The sequence below is a fragment of the Hippocampus zosterae genome, chromosome 5 (assembly GCF_025434085.1).
Source record: "Hippocampus zosterae strain Florida chromosome 5, ASM2543408v3, whole genome shotgun sequence".
Classification (NCBI taxonomy): domain Eukaryota; kingdom Metazoa; phylum Chordata; class Actinopteri; order Syngnathiformes; family Syngnathidae; genus Hippocampus; species Hippocampus zosterae.
Genome location: NC_067455.1, coordinates 21,557,547 through 21,575,397, shown reverse-complemented (window position 1 = coordinate 21,575,397; position 17,851 = coordinate 21,557,547). Strand labels below are relative to the sequence as shown.

General features: G+C 39.6%; 1 long non-coding RNA gene across 3 annotated transcripts in view; it reads right to left on the bottom strand.

The window, feature by feature from the left end:
• Positions 1-17,851, bottom strand: part of LOC127600387 (uncharacterized) — a 68,339-nt gene extending 50,488 nt beyond the window's left edge. The window contains exon 1 of one of the 3 annotated variants that reach the window (XR_007962328.1): positions 17,458-17,851. This is a non-coding gene — a long non-coding RNA (uncharacterized LOC127600387). The remainder of the gene's footprint in view (positions 1-17,457) is intronic. The other 2 variants (XR_007962327.1, XR_007962326.1) reach the window with 2 other exon arrangements.

Sequence of the window (17,851 nt, the reverse complement as noted above, 5' to 3'; positions counted from 1 at the left end):
TTTTATGAAATCAAAACAGAGCAATATAACATTATAAAGTGCACATCTATGGTACACTAGTACTCAGCCTAGAGTGCAGTGGTCCTCAACTAGAAATGCTGTCGGTCCACTTTTTTTTTTTTTATAAGACCAAGGTCCGGTCCCATGCACGGTGGTCATGGGGAGCAGGGCTATATGCCCATTTAGTATGGCCAAGCCAAGCTTATACAAATCAACACTCCTCACAACCAACCAATAATGGGGTGCATGAAAATAACAATTATTCACTTTGCCAGTACACAGCAAATAATGAGAGGTATTGTGTTGAGGCAGAGGAACTCTTTTATTTTGTTAAGTTGTGCCTGCTTAATAATAGAAATAGCCCTTTTAGGGAAATAAGACATTTTTTTACTTTAACTTTGTTAAACAGTAGTTGTCTTTTTTCCCTTAATTTAACAAAAGCCAAATAAAATATTCATTTTACCAAAATAAATACTAAAAATGAAAACAAAAATATTATTTTCATTTGTACAATTCCCCCTTTCACATCCCCTCTAAAATCATTGAAAAATATATCAGAAGAGGAGTTAAGAACCATTTTAAATACTGACACAAGGGAGCACAGGAATGTGCAGTGCTGTTCTTCCACTAAAGGTGAATGCAATGTCTGAGGCATGCAAATATTATTTGAGGACGCCATTGGGATGTTCATTTAACATGTTGCGGTGTTCTGTTAAACAGCTGCAAAGATCCCCGGGTACACGGGAGCAAAACTGTACACAATCGAAACGTCCCGCGATTTGTCTTGTCTAATTGTCTGTGTGTGGCTCTCCTGTGCTGAAGCTATGAGCATACTGTAGCGTCGCGCATGCGTCTGTTTCCTGACACAATCATCCATTTTGAATGCGTGACGCAGATGTATGGGCACACCTTAAATTCAGAGGAGCCAATCAGCGCATCGTTATCGCCGACATGCCCCCGTCTCCAGTTCCTCAAACATTATACAAACACAGAGTCGCACTGCTGCGTCCTCAGCAATTCATCTGTTCGTGCACGCAGATAATACAACGGATAATTTTAACAAGCGATCGCGGTAATGCGCAGATTATAGTCCAAAAATAGAAAATGTATAATTTAAAAATCACTTTATAATTTATTATTTTATACAATTTGCCGAGGGTCCGGACAGAGGAGGCATGGACAGAGGAGGTCAGCGGTCCGGTCGTGGATCGCGGTCCGCCAGTTGAGGAAGAGGGCTATAGTGGATTTAAACCATGGTTGCATACTTCGTTTTTCTCAAGGTTGCTTTCAACACAGCAGTCTGTTTCTGTATGTTTGTTGAAGAATAACGAGACACCGGACACCAATGTTCATTATGTGCCGCTGTATTCGAAACTGCCGGCCGTACAAACAAGCACACGCACTTCCCCCGTGCTGCAGGGGCAAACCGTTCTGAAAGGGGGGGTGGGGGGGGGGGGGTTCACTCCTAACACAGTCAGGCTATGTTGATTGTGTTGGTCCTTCTTGCGCGGAAGTCTCTCTACCTCATTTCAAATGACTACGCTTGGTTCGATGACAGCACTGGATACATCTTACTTTCGCTAGGTCGCTACCACTGTAGCGCACTGTCACTGTCAGACGAACACAGAGAAGCTCCACCTGCTCTATTTATATGGACACGGAACGCTGTAACCTTCCACACAAAATAGTTCCAAACAAGTAACAATCGCGTCAGTGGCATACATCGTATACCTGTATGATACAGAGAGAGAGAAGAACAGATAGCTTTGGTCTTGTCAGTGGAGCAATATGCCAACTATTTAAAGGTAAACTTTCCATTCATAAACTCTTTAAGTATCCGTTTTCGGTGTCTCGCGCTGCCGTGGCTGGCAAAACAGACATGGGCGTGTACTTCTGCAGCGCGCTTGTTGTTTTGTTTCTGGTGTATTTATAGAGCAACGTAACATCCGCTTGTGAAGTGTGCCGCGTTAATCTCGCGAGAAAAAATTTAATCCCGTTAAAATTCATTTAAATTAATGGCAATAAAAATGCGCTAAACTGACAGCTCTAATATATATATATATATATATATATATATATATATATATATATATATATATATATATATATACACTGTATATCCATCCATCCATTTTCTGATGCGCTTTATCCTCACAAAGGTAGGCGGGGGACACCCTGAACCGGTTGCCAGGCAATCGCAGGTCACACAGAGACGCACGACCATTCCCACTCACACAGACCACAGTCTGTGTGACACACAGTCACAGGTGCTGGAGCCTATCCCAGCCGTCTTCGGACAGTAGGAGGGGGACACCCTGAGTCAGTTGCCAGCCAATCGCAGGGCACACAGAGACGAACAACCATCACGTCCACACTCACACCTAGGAACAAATTAGTGTGTTCAATCAGCCTGTCATTCGTGTTTTTGGAATGTGGGAGGAAACTGGAGTTCCCGAAGAAAACCCACGCAGGCACAGGGAGAGCATGCAAACTCCACACAGGAAGGCTGGAGCCAGGATCGAACCCACGACCACTGCACTGACATGCTAACCGGTGGGGCCGCCATATATATATATGTATATAAACTAAAAACCTCTAAATTAACTTGTTCATAATATTTGACAAATGAATGATTTCACTCCTTCGAGTAATTTCTTGTAACTGGTTTAGACAAATGTTAAAACCTTCTTCTCCTAAATTTCTATTTAACTGCTTGATGAGGTCTTAACCTATCGCGTGCCCAACCTAACACGCACTAATTCAATTACACTAATCCTAGTGGCAGCTGACCCACTCAGCGAACACAGCCCATGCCAGCCCCACATCGTGCCTCTTGGCACCTATAGAACCTCAGGGATTAATTGAGATTGGACGCTGAAGTCCACATTCAAGGGGCATGAGCGGTACCACAGAGTTGAAGTGATCCATTGACTCAAGACAAACAACTGCATTTTGGTGATGGCAATGTGATGAGGCAGACGTTCAGATGAATAGAATTTTTTTTCTCATGGTATTTTGCAAAACTAGCAAAGAAACATGTAGAATTGGGCGTAATGGTGCATTCGCGCAATTGTGCACTGTTGTGGGGTGGAAGTAGTCTTTTCTCGGACATCCATCGTTTGTGTCAAATGTGTCAGGTACGAGCGGTGTACGCCCGAATATGCTGTGCTTGACATGATGGAGACAGAAATAGTCTTGCTGGGGTTCGTGCATAACAGTAGCAGATTAACTGCAAGATACACTTATGGATGATGTTTTCAGCCGAGCATACGTGTAGGTAATTGAAAACAGCTTGGTACCCCCAATCGTGCCTCTGTGTGTGACACACACCCTCCGCAAAAGTAACTTTTAAGATTATAACAAATATGAATGGTTTCATAAATTTATTTCTCCATGCTAATGTCTTATTTAAGAAATGAAATCCAATGACACATACAACTCACATCAACAGAGCCCCAAATTTGTGTGCCTGTGCCTTGTTTAAATACTCTAAAATCGCATTACAACTGAAACCATCTTTTCCCGAATCTGAAATTTCGTCTACATTTTTAAACACAATCTGTAGACAAAATTGTTGGACGAGTCAGGGGTGAGGCAACTCAGTGCGCTGGAAAACCCAGAAAGGTCCAACATGACCCCACAGGAAGTAGACTAGATTAGTGCCATTCATTTTTACATTAAGCACACAGGCTCCAGTCTATCAAAATAGGCCCCCAGGTGTCACGTAAATGTTTGCCCTAAGTTCTGGTACACTGATAGCAGAAATGCATGAATTGGATTGACTTACATCAGTAAACCAGAAATACAAAATATATAAATACAATATATGAACAAAGCAGCAAGACTACATTTATTGATCGGCTGGATGGAATGTTATTTCTTTTAAAGATGAAGAAAAGCATTTTTTTGTCCAAATTGTGCAACAAAAACACTGAATTACACTTGAATGCAAATTAGTTCATAACTTCATCAAAGATTTTTTAAAATGACCAGGATGAATATGTGATTTGGCGCCTCATGGACATTGTGAGCTTCAACAATGCTCATAATTGCAAATAGCAAAAAAAACCCTACATTTATTAATTTATTTATTTCTCTTTAAGTTTATTTGTTTACTTATTTAAATGCTGCACATGAGTCATGCTATAAGGAGAAACAGATTTACTGAACTGAATGCAGGAAGTGGAAACGTGAAAAATACATTTTAAACGAACTGCAAGCAGAGCTCCATGTGTGGATGACATAAAGTTGATGATAGGGAGGTCACAGATCTGTAAATTGTTTTTTTTTATTATTGTTGTTAGTATTCTTATATGCAACAACAACAGGAAAATTTCAAAGGATTTGTCAAGATGATAATAGATTCAACAAACTCACGACTTGACACTTTTACCAGGGAAGTCCAAGAAATAAAAACCAGCATCAACTTTACCCAAAAAGAGGTAGACGACATTAAAAAAAATCTAATCTGTCAAACTGGCCATTCCAAAGACATGCAAACGGAATTCTACAAAGTATGTGACGGCATGCTTGTATTAACGGACAAGGTGGACTACTTGGAAGGACAGTCAAGAAGAAACAATTTAGTAATTGATGGAATTGAGGAAAAACCGGGAGAAACATGGACTGAAACAGAGGAAAAAGTTCAAAAAATCCTTAAGGAGAAACTGCTGATACAGGGGCAAATTGAGGTGGAGAGAGCTCACCGCACAGGAAGACAAGACCCTGGAAGACCTCGACCAAGGCCAGTTGTGGTGAAATTTCTAAGATACAAGGACAGATCAAGGATCCTACAAAAAGCAAAATATTTAAAAGGCTCCAACATCTACATTAACGAAGACTTTACAGATGCCGTACAACAAAAAAGAAAAGAGCTCCTCCCAAAATTAAAAGTTGCACGTGACAGAGGGGAAACTGCCTACTTAAGACATAACAAACTTATTGTCCACCCCCGCACCAGTACTCCAACACAACAGGCTCGAGTTCAACACCATCAAGCAGCATACTGAGAAATTTTCACCACCAGACAATAAAAACTCTGACCCTACTGAAGCAGGAAATTCACATACCAAAAAACATGGACCTCGAATCCTTTGATGACCCTTCCAACCCTTTGATGACCTCCAACCCTACTGACCACAAGACGTTTGACCCTGAGAACAACTTGGACCCGGACAATAACTTTTTCAAGACCGACCGACCGCGAGGCAGCCAGCGACGACCGACCGTGAGGGAGCCAGTGATGACCGCGAGGAAGCCAGCGACGACTGCAGGGAAGCCAGCGACCGTGAGGAAGCCTGGAGACAACCAGCCTGCGACCACCGTGAGGGAGCCAACGACGACCGAGAGGAAACCAGCGACGACTGCAGGGGAGCCAGTGGCCGTGAGGGAGCCGGGAGACGGCGAGCCTGAGGCAGCCGGGAGACAACCAGCCAGCGCGCGTGAGAGAGCCGGGAGGCAGCCAGCCGGCGAGCGTGAGGGAGACGGCGACAACCGCAAGGGAGCCAGTGACCACGAGGGACCCAGTGATGACGGCGAGAGAGCGAGCGACGACAGCGAGGGAACCAACGACGGCCGTGAGGGAGCCATCGAAGACCGTGTGGGAGCGGGAAATTCACATCCCAAAAACATGAACTTCCAACCCTTTGAAGATATTGACTATAAGCCATTCGATCCCGAGAATAATTTGGACCCAAACAATAACTTCTTCAACAACAAACAAAGTGTAACAAACTCTGACTATTACCTGGATGAACAATTCAACACTAATATAAAATTGGAAAATGCACTTTCGGTAATACACTTAAACAGTAGAAGTCTCTATAAAAACTTCACAAAAATTAAAGAATACCTGACTAAATTCAATAAATTTAAAATAATTGCCATATCAGAAACTTGGCTTGATGAAGATAAAACAACTGAAATGGAAATAGAAGGTTATGAAATGTTTGCAACTAATAGAGAAAACAAAAAAGGAGGGGGGGTTGCAATATATGTAGACAAAGCACTTAAATGCAGTAAAATCGAGAGATTGACAAACACAACAGAAAACCTAATGGAATGTCTAACCATTGAAATACACAATAAAAAGGCATCAAATATCATCATAAGTTGCATCTATAGGACACCAGGAACATGTATTGACACATTCAATAAAAAACTAACAGATATGCTCAGTTACTACAACGATAAGAAAACACGAATAATATGTGGTGACTTTAACATTGACTTATTAAACCCAAATAGACACAAAAAAACAACTGACTTCATAAATACTATGTACAGCAACAGCTTTTTCCCAGTAATCCTGAAACCTAGCAGAATAACAGTTGACACGGCCACATTAATAGATAACATATTTATAAATAAGATAGATCATAAAATGGAAAGTTGACTTCTCATTAATGACATAAGTGACCACCTGCCTGTTTTTGCAGTTTTTCATAATTATTTCGATAGAAAAGCTAAATCAACAACTCGTATAACAGAAATAAGACTACGAACCCAACGTTCCATCGATGCCTTTAAGCAAGACCTAGAAAAACAAAACTGGACCGAGGTCTACTCAAACGAAGACCCAAATACAGCGTTTGAAGTATTTCAGTCTACCATAATCTCCTTATATGATAAACACTTTCCATTAACTAAAGTTTCCAAAAAGTATAAAGACCCAAGTAAGCCATGGATAACGAAAGGCATAGAAAACGCATGTAAAAAGAAAAACAATTTATATAAATTGTTTTTAAAATTCAGAACTGAAGAAGCAGAAAAAAAATATAAGACCTATAAAAATAAACTAGTAAATATTATAAGAACCAGTAAAAGAGATCATTATCATGCACTATTAGAGCAGAATAAAGGTAACACACAAGAAATATGGAAAATACTTAACCAAGTAATCAGAAATAGTCCTAAAAAAATGGATTATCCAGAGTATTTTATCAAAGGCAAAAATACTATTTTGGAAAAAACTGCAGAAATAGCAACTGAATTTAATGAGTATTTTGTCAACATCGGCAGTAACCTAGCAAAACAAATTCCTGATCCAACAGACCTGTTTGAAGTGGATAGATACGTAGAAAAAAACTCCTCCACGATGTTCCTTACTGCAGTAAAACAAGAAGAAGTATCAAATATTATAAAAACTTTTAAAAATAAAAAGTCAACTGATTGCTTTAATATTGATATGACAATAATCAAGCAGATTATAGAATATGTAGTGCGACCTTTCACGCACATATGCAACCTGTCATTCAAAGCTGGTATCTTTCCATCAAAAATGAAAATTGCTAAAGTTATTCCAATCTATAAAAGTGGAGAAAAACATCTGTTTACAAATTATAGACCAATATCACTACCACAATTTTCAAAAATATTAGAAAAACTATTTTCTCGCAGACTTGATAGTTTTATACAAAAGCATGCGCTGTTAAGTGAGAATCAATATGGCTTCAGGGAAAAACGGACCACCTCAATGGCAGTTATGGAGTTTGTGGAAGCAATAGCCACTAATATAGACAACAAAGAATTTACTGTTGGGGTTTTCCTAGATCTAAAAAAAGCTTTTGACACAATAGATCACAGTATATTATTGAAAAAACTAGAAAGATATGGCATTAGAGGTGTAGCTTATAAATGGATAAAAAGTTATTTAGAAAACAGATATCAGTACGTGCAACTCAACAATAAATAAAACGAATCAACTGAAAATCACTCACGGAGTACCTCAGGGGTCAGTGCTTGGTCCAAAACTATTCATCTTATATATAAATGATATCTGCAAGGTCTCAAAACTATTTAAATGTGTCCTATTTGCTGATGATACAACTTTCTACTGTTCTGGAATAAATCTGAAACAGCTCCTGACAACCATAGAAAACGAATTAAACAAATTAAAAAACTGGTTCGACAGAAATAAATTGTCACTTAACCTGAAAAAATCGTAGTCAATTGTTTTTGGCACAAGACCAATCAAATACCAAGCTAAAATTATGGTAAACTCAATTGAAATAGAAAGAGCGTATGAAACCAAGTTTCTCGGATTAGTAATAGACTCAAAACTATGTTGGAAACCACATATCGATAACGTAAAAAGAAAAATAGCCAAGACCGTAGGGATCCTCTACAAAACCAAGGAAGTGCTAAATAAGAGATCCTTGTTCACATTATACACTTCATTATTATTACCATACATGACCTACTGTGTGGAAATATGGGGAAATGCCTGTAAAACAAACACACTCCCTATTCTCAAACTACAAAAAAAAGCATTTCGAATTATTAATAGATCAAAATATACGGAACCCACAAATCCACTATTTATCAAATTAAATACGATGAAATTTTATGACCTGGTTGACTTTAAAATCGCCCAATTAATATACAAAGCACACAATAACCTGCTCTGCCAAAACATTCAGAGGTTTTTTGAAATTCGAGAAAGCAACTATGAATTAAGAGGTACCAACTTATTCAAAAAACTCAAAACAAGAACAAACATCAAGCAAAGAAGTGTATCTAGCAAAGGTGTTAATCTGTGGAATAATCTCGAAACGGACCTAAAAATGAGTAAATCGCTTGCTGAGTTCAAAAACAAATTCAAAAAAATAGTAAAAACAACCTACACTAATCAGAGTTAAAATGATAAATTCTAAACGTTAAATATAATGATAAATCAGAACTAAGTTGATAAATAGAGAAAGGTATTGCAATATCCATTATGAATACAAGAGAAAATTGACACAAGAGTGCCAGGGTGAGGATGTATATAATCCCGATACAAACCAAAAGTGTGAAAATATCACGGTTAAGGGTAAAGTATGAGCCTTAATGGAGACTTCTTCTTACTTTTTCTTTTCTGATTGATATAAAAATGATTTAGTAGATATAAACACATAACGGGGTAGGACTAGATAAGTTTTTTTACTTCATCCTACTCCCTTGAACATAATAACTGTGTTGAATGAAGAATGATTTCTTTCTTTTACTTTTTTATCTACCTTATTTTCTGTCAAATTATTACTGTATGTGTTTTATGTTCAATAAACAAAACAATCAATCAATCAATCAATTATTATTATTTTGATGAATGACTGATATGAAGAAACACTAATTATCCCACCGGGATGGTATAAAGAAATCAGAACACATTTATTTTTATAATGCATCTTCCAGCTCTGGCTTTCCTGTGTGGAGTTTGAATGTTCTCCTGCGCCTGCGTGGATTTTCTCCCGGTACACCGGTTTCCTCCCGCATTCCAAAAACTTGAATGACAGGCTGATTAAAGACTCAAAATTGTCCCTAGGTGCGCGTGTGCGCACGGATGGTTCTTCTTATCTGTGTGCCCTGCGATTGGCTGGCAACCGGTTCAGGGTGTCCCCTGCCTACTGCCGGAAGACAGCTGGGATAGGCTCCAGCAGCACCCGCAACCCTAGTGAGGATAAGCGGTTTGAAAAATGGATGGATGGATGGATGGTTAATGCATCTTTCTACATTTCACTGGATTCACATCAAATTTATAAAACAACTCCTATGTCAGGTTTTGTAATTGATCTGAATTCATCACAGTCCAGATATTTATTAGTTTTTCAAATTTAAAGTTAAGCAAAAATGACAGCTGGGATAGGCTCCAGCATACTCGTGGCCCTCGTGAGGAAAAGCGGTTCAGAAAATGAATAGACGGATGGATGGATGTTTATTATCAAACAGGCTTAAAGGGAATGAGAGGAATCGGTTCAATTGGCAACAAAACAAGTTGTCTATTTTCATGCCCATTATGGTGCAAAATGATGTTTTAAAATGTACTATGCTGCACCATCTTGACGGCGTCTGTGAAAATACCAAAACTTAGTCTAGTTCTCCCCTGCGCAGATTTGCACTGCAACCTCATGCCAGACTTGCACTCGGCACACAATTTGAACCCAACACTGAACTACAAATTAATGGCCCACGAAAATAGGTGATCGGAATTGTTGACAGAGCCATTGTGCTCTTGCAAACCACTTAAAGATCGACATGAGTTTGTACAGTTCATGTTGCTTCAAAATACACTCCTCCAACAATACAAGTTGTTACTTTATTAAATGAAAAATACTAAATGATGACAACTAATGAGAAAAATAGAGCAAAATCAACCAGCACCCAGCGTGTGTGTGCGTGTGTGTAAATGTATGAGTGTGTGTATATACTAGAGTGCATGTGTCAAGGATCAGCTTAAAAGAAACTCACCATCTGGGCTGGCCCTGTTGTTGTGCCCTACTATCCCTTTGACCTGGGAAAGACACCCAGCCAGCCTTGTGTGATATTTAAAATCATCTGTACTGCAGGCATGCATAGATAGATAGATAGATAGATAGATAGATAGATAGATAGATAGATAGATAGATAGATAGATAGATAGATAGATAGATAGATAGATAGATAGATAGATAGATAGATAGATAGATAGATAGATAGATAGATAGATAGATAGATAGATAGATAGATAGATAGATAGATAGATAGATAGATAGATAGATAGATAGATAGATAGATAGATAGATAGATAGATGGACAACATAAAAGCCATCGACCAAACTTGATTTGTCTGTTTCAATATGTATACATTTTAATCTTGTTTGAAACGAAAAGGATTCCAATTACAAAGGGCAAGAGGTAATCCAATTGGAAAACAGTTGGCAGTCTCGTGTTTTGAACCTTAAGGAAAGATTACAGACGGGTCATCGCGTGCATATTCGGAATGTGTTGACTTAAAAGCATCACTCTGGAACTATTTGCCTAAGTGTTTGTGTCAGAGTTACACATCAGCCAATTAATTGCAGGTCTTTACAATATGGTGCAGAGCAGTTCAGGGAATCAGCTATAAACCCCCTAAAGACAAGCAACAGTGCAGGCGAGCAACCTTTAAACACAAGCGTGAAGATTAGTTAGTTAGATTACTCTACTTAAACAATGGATAAACAATCAGATGAGTGGCAAAACAAACATGAAAACATTGTTACACATTACATTATTTTAATGCTAGTTTTAAATGAATAGTGCTTCTTTTGTTAGAATAGAATGTAGAATTCTCATTTATAACCACCTGGAAGGGCAAATGGCTTTTACATGGCCAGGTATGCACAGTTTAAAGCAGTTGCTTCTGAAGCACTGCAAATCCCTTTCACACATGATCGATGAGTGTGTTGCCATGTAAACACAGACCTGCACGCAGCATCCTCGACACACGCACACACACACACACACACACACACACACACACACACACACACACACACACACACACACACACACATCGGCGTGAGCTTCATTTTGAAAGGGTCTTTAATCACAACTACAATATTGACTGATCAATGACAGATAGGAGAAACAGCTGAATAGCACTATGTTGCCTTTATTTTGGTCCATTTTTATCACGGATTATATTTCAGTCATTGTTAAGAGGCTCAATGCTCCACTGAGGTATTAATTAAAATACTAAATATTGATTGATACGTTATCAGAGCGAAGCAGTAGGTCTACAGGCTATTGATCCAGCCTCTGATTTATTATCATATTTAAGAAAAATCATTTTGTGTGATTATACAGAGTGATTGATTTTTAGCAGAGGGTGTAATTCTCTCTCTTTGGTTTTTTTTTGGTTGCTTTTCTTTTATTGTGCTTGTTATGTTTGGGTGCCATAGATTGCATTTGGAGATCACTGATATCCTTGGTTTTGCTCCCCCTTGAGCTCCCTTCCATCCCTGCCCCAGCCAATGAGAAGGGTCGGGTCTTGCGTAAGCGAACGATACTGCTCTTGTCACTGGGAATAATGGGTTCTGGGATTACCTCTTTAATCACAACAAAGATTAACAGATGGCATGAGAACAGTTATTAGCAAACATCTTGCACTCATCAAATCAATAAGATGATTTGTAATCAGGATGTTGGTGCAAGCGAAAAGGGAGTCGGGCCGCTCAAAGTGAAAGATACTGGCAATCAAAGGCTCCCGGTTCACAATTATCTCCCCTAAAAATACTTGTAGGTGCTCTTCTGTCACTATTTGGCAGTGCTCCAAAACACACAACAGACTCGAAGTGACATGAATAAGGCAAAACACATCATGTGTTGCATTGATCAGGGGTTAGGCTGGTGTAACTTGTTCACAGGTTGCAAGTCACCATAGGAAGAAGCACATATTTCAGTTTGGATGGTGGCATGAGAAGCCTGATCTGCAGTATTACCACATTAGTGTAATTGCAATAAACTTAACAGGACTATTTCAGCTTAATTTTAAATGTTCTCATGCATACAGATGCTAATGCTCTGGAACACCTGTTGCCTCCATTCTTCTCAGTATTTTTTTAACAATGCCATGGCATCGCCAGAACATCGAAGCGCTTCCTAAACTTCCAGTGATGTCATGCCATATTCTAAGTATAAACCCACGATGAGCATATCTGCATGGTACTATTGCTATAATATGGTGTGGCATTAACTAACTCACACTCACTTTTGGTCGTAGCAATTTTCAGCAACTACACATGACGATTTCCAAGGAAATTGTCATTTGCATTTCATTATTTTGACTTCTTTTTTTTGTATATCAGTTAAATAATGCATCATTTTTTAAATTTCTTTGAACACCTATGGCATTTATTTTCCTCACTGGGACAAATCCGGCATGGTGCACACCACAAATCTGCACAGAGGCGTAATAGACCAAGTGTTGATAATGAAAAGGGCACTTGGCACCAACCTGTGAACGGGAACTCCATTTGTCTCAAATCAAAGCCAATCCTGTCATTCTCATCAAAAATTCTCACATTTCGTATGGAAACATTTGTGTGCAGAAAAGGACGCTGCTCTCCACGTGTGATTGGAGCATTCTTACTGCTCTTGGCCTGTGTGGCAATTAATTTAAATATTAAATACAGAATGAGCTGATAATAACCGCTGGGGATTTCAACATGTCCGTCAACCCCATCTATCTATCTCCCCCTCAATCATTCATTTGGCTCCCCCAATAGCTGTACGCCAGACAGTAACTATGATCATGATGATAATAAGAACAATGTGCTCACTGAACTGATTTCCACATTGATGCTGTGATGCCCGCTCGTGATGGGAAAATGAAGCTTCAAATTTGCTTCATGAACCATTTGAATTTTTTTACCCCTGTAGATGACACTATTGGTTTAAATAAAATGGCAGGTCAGGGCCAAGTCCAAAACGAATTAATTGCAGTGGCTGATAATGCCTTTAATTGCTCTTGATTTTCACCCACAGTGAGCTCCATTTTAACGTCCTATTCACAAAAGAAAAAACGTTTGCGCTCATGACATAAACCAGCACAATCACACACACAAAGTTTGATTGCTGAATGCAGTTTGCACCTTTTTCCCCCTTTTTACACACATGGCAAAGAATAAACGCAGGCTTTGCACCGAGAACACCATGGCAGAAAGATTAGGAAGAGACTATTTTTGTCAGTTTATATCACAACTGTACACACACCTATTTAAAGCTGACTCCTCACCCAATTTTCATCTGGCCCTTTCTCTCCTTTAACAAAAAAAAAGCTGGGATAGGCTCCAGCACCCCCCGCGACCCTAGTGAGGATCAAGCGGCTCGGAAGATGAATGAATGAATGAATGAAAATACATGTATAGATCTCTCTCTCTCTCTCTCTCTCTCTCTCTCTCTCTCTCTCTCTCTCTCTCTCTCTCTCTCTCTCTCTCTCTCTCTCTCTATTATATATATATATATCTATATATATATTCATTCATTCATTCATTCATGTTCCGAGCCGCTTGATCCTCATTAGGGTTGCGGGGGGTGCTGGAGCCTATCCCAGCTGTCTTCGGGCAGTAGGCGGGGGACACCCTGAATCGGTTGCCAGTCAATCGCAGGGCACACAGAAACGAACAACCATTCGCACTCACACCTAGGGACAATTTTGAGTGTTCAATCAGCCTGCCACGCACGTTTTTGGAATGTGGGAGGAAACCGGAGCACTCGGAGAAAACCCACGCAGGCCCGGGGAGAACATGCAAACTCCACACAGGTTGGCTGGCAACCGGTTCAGGGTGTCCTACTGCCCAAAGACAGCTGGGATAAGTTCCAGCACCCCCCATGACCCTAATGAGGATAAAGCGGTTCAAAAAATTAATGAATGAATGAATGGATGTATTTCTCTCATTCCAATTCTTATTTATTGTTATTTTATAATTATTAAATGTAATGTAAGATTGCATGGTGCCCTTGAGTGTCAAGAAAGGTGCCTTCAAATCAAATGCATTACGTTATGATTTTTCTTTTCAACGCGAGTTTTTTCCTGACTGAGGAAATGCAAACTGGACTTTCATCCGACCGGCTTTGTGGATTAGACGGCATTGGTTTCCTTCATTTTTACTGGTTAGCACTATGCAAACGCCATGCAATCCGCCCTCAGTGTACTTTCTGCCCAGCGTTGAATAGGGATTTAAAAAAATGTGTACCTAATCAAACGTTTGAAAACAAACCATTTTAAAAGCTTGAATGCAAATGTATGGTACTTAAGTTAAATACAATGAAACTGTACTAAGCAAATGGACTATTCTGGATTTTTTAAAAGGTTTATTCCACTGTAAAATTACATGCCGTTTGAACATTTTTCTCAGGTTTAACCTGAACAACTTTGAGAATCAGTGATCTAACAGATGTAATGAGTGTGTCCTGCAAATTTGGAGTAATTTTAGCTGCTCAAACGTGCAAAAACATATCGTATACTCACAGTACAGCTACATAATGCAAAGATAATGCAATACAGCTTTTGGATTAACTCTCATTAGATTGTACGCATGTTTTATGATCATGGCTGTGAGAAGAAATTAGACCTCAACTATTGAATTTTGACAATACAAGTAAATCATTATTACAAAATAAGCTCTTCAGTATCAGTATGGCACCACAAAAACAGGCATCTTGAACAACTGCTCCCAATCTTGTCCATACCCTGAACACAGCAACAATACAATTAGGCTCTTCAGTTGTAGCAACTGATTAAACTGCCATAAGATTCGTAGAGTTCCAAGATTCAGCACAAAGATTATACCGTATGACGCATGTCCAGCATCCACACACTTCCGGAAACAGAAAGAGTTCAACACTGTCACTGAGCTATGCACTTACTGGGATTAAGGAAGGCAGACAGTGCCAAAAACAATGACAGTATAAAGTAACTGACGCTGTTTAAAAATGCAAAGGCTTCTATTGAACAGAGAGTGCGGTACACATATCCGAGCCCCACAGAAACCAGCGGTCCACTGTTGTTTTCAACAACATTCGCAATACACACCAAGGTTTTTATGCATGTACGATGATGTTTAGCTCCAGTGCGAAGCAAACGTTTCTTTTGTGTTTTTGCAATACAAACATATCAATCACATAATTACAGGTAGACACAGGTAGGGCCCCCCCTCCCCCTAACACACGTAACGGTGGACACATACGCAGTCAGTTGTCTAGCGGCTAATAACTTTCCAAGGTCAAACCTGACAAGGAATTCCAATGAGATTAAGTGTCATCAGTGTGGCTTTAGTCCTTTTCTTCTCATTGCTCTTGGAAATGGCATCAAAGCTGCAGATGACCGAGGCCTTGGAGTAGCAAAACACTTGCCTTTCTTTTGCGGGTCAAGTTGTGGATAGATTTAATATAGAATACCCAATTTAGACGTGAAACTGTTCTCACTATCTTAAGGGACTTAAAAAATGTGTTCACTATATATTCAGCATGGTGATGATGTTGTGTGTGTGTGTGTGTGTGTTAGGATCTTAAAAGCTTACAGGGTCAACCAACTGGTTGAATCGCTTTTTTTTGGTCTTTTCACCCAAAACTGCTCAGGGGAACTTTTTTTTTCTTTCAAAATATGTAAGTACACAAAAGATAAATGTGACTGTGAGCTGGCACTCGATGGATGATTTGAACTCATGTGCCTGATGCTGACAGCTTATTTAGAGATCATTATAGAATTTGAAACGGCCCGTGATCACCTTCTTCCTAAGTAGCGGGCTTGTCGATGTGTCAGCCAGCATTTGGCGCAGCGCATTTCACACTAAATTTGACACTTGGGCCTTTGGTGGCAACAGTGAGGATTTTGTCATCGCCTCTGAAGTGCCAACTCGATGTCCAATTACGCTAAAGCTTCTAATTTAATTACAGTAGGAGAAGAAATAGGTTGATTCAATTCATTTCAATTAGTTCAGATTGGACCAGTCAGGTCAAATGTTGCTCATCTCAAGGTGGGAGCCATTCATCACTTTTTATTTCCAATGCAATAGTAAATGTGTCCGAAATCCACTGTTCACAGAGGAGACACTAGCAGATGATATTACACCTCCTGATCTTTGACACATCTTTTGCATCTTTAAAGACCACAATCTACAGGCGATCGATACAACTGGTAAAATGGTCCGAATTCATCATGTCTTCGATCAGCAAAAATATGACAGCACTGGTGTCTGTGTTTTCACTTCCTCCAGCCCACGATAATATTTATAAAGACAAGAACTCCATGATACATTTGTAAATGACACTACCTGAAACATTTTTTAAACACGTGGTCTTGAGGGAGTTGTATATTTCAGATGAAAAAGGATCACTAACCACTGAGAGAGTCTAGGTACCAGTATAACTGAAACTGAAATTTTGTTGTATCTGTTCAAACAGTCATTATGGCTTGCCAATACTGCACGACAGTCAATATGATCTGTAAAATATATATATATTTTTAAAAGCAGCTGCCTCTGACCCCATCGCGGTCCTCTAATTTCATATGACAAGAAACCTGAGGTATAACAACCAACCAGAGACAGAAGAAGTGACTTACAAGTGTCAATCATTTGTCGCGCCCAAGTGGGCACACTCCCACAGCCTCGTCAAATAACAAAATTAAAATAGATAAGATTTAGTGTTCTAGTCACATGCCATTATGAATAAGATGGGTTTTTTTTCTGGAGGTAACAAGTTCAGTGTGAGGATTGCACATGGATGTGCCTACAAGTGTGTGACAAATGACTGACACCTAATGAGTCACGCCTTCTATTTCTGATTGGTTGTTTTTCCTCAGGCACGGTGGTTTCTTATATATCAAATAAGAAGCACACAATTTCAAAGGATGGGTGACGTAAAGAAGTATATCAATATTTTTTTTTCCAAAAACAGCTTTAAAAGAAATGTCCAGTGAAAAAAAACATTCATGACAACCACTCTCTGAGTGGTCCAGTTTGACTCAGCTTTTTTGGCTGGCCATAGGCAACAAAAGTGTTTCGTATGCGTGTGGGATTGTGCGCGTATATGCATGTGGCAGAGCATCAGATGCACCCAAATGTCTTGTACGCGCGGATGCAGTCATCAAACTTTCATGTTCACTGCCTCACCAATCTCTGACAACGATCTTAAAAAAAATAAATAAATCAAAGAAGACGATCTATCTTTTACCTTTTGGGGTCTTCGTCACTGTCCCGGCCTGCTGCCTCGCTCTGTATCCTCAGTGGAGGAGAGACAAGCTGACGCAAATCGCTACGTCGAAAGAGAGGAGAGGCTATTCAAGAGGAGCGAGCCGCTGCATTTTGAGGTGTCGAGAGGGGGTCTGCACAACCAAACCAGAGCGTTTTACCAGGTCTACACTTCGTAAGAGAGTGAAAATGGCTCAAATGTTTGTTTGGGTAATATCCACTTCTCCCTCTCTCGCCTTCCACTCCGACATCCTACTTTCTAACCCCCACCTCACCGGAGTGCAGCCGCCGTGATGGGGCTCCGATATGCTGCAGCCTGCTTAAAGGTTTGGATTATGGAATGCTGTGTAAAGCAAAAAGTGACCAAAAATTTACCA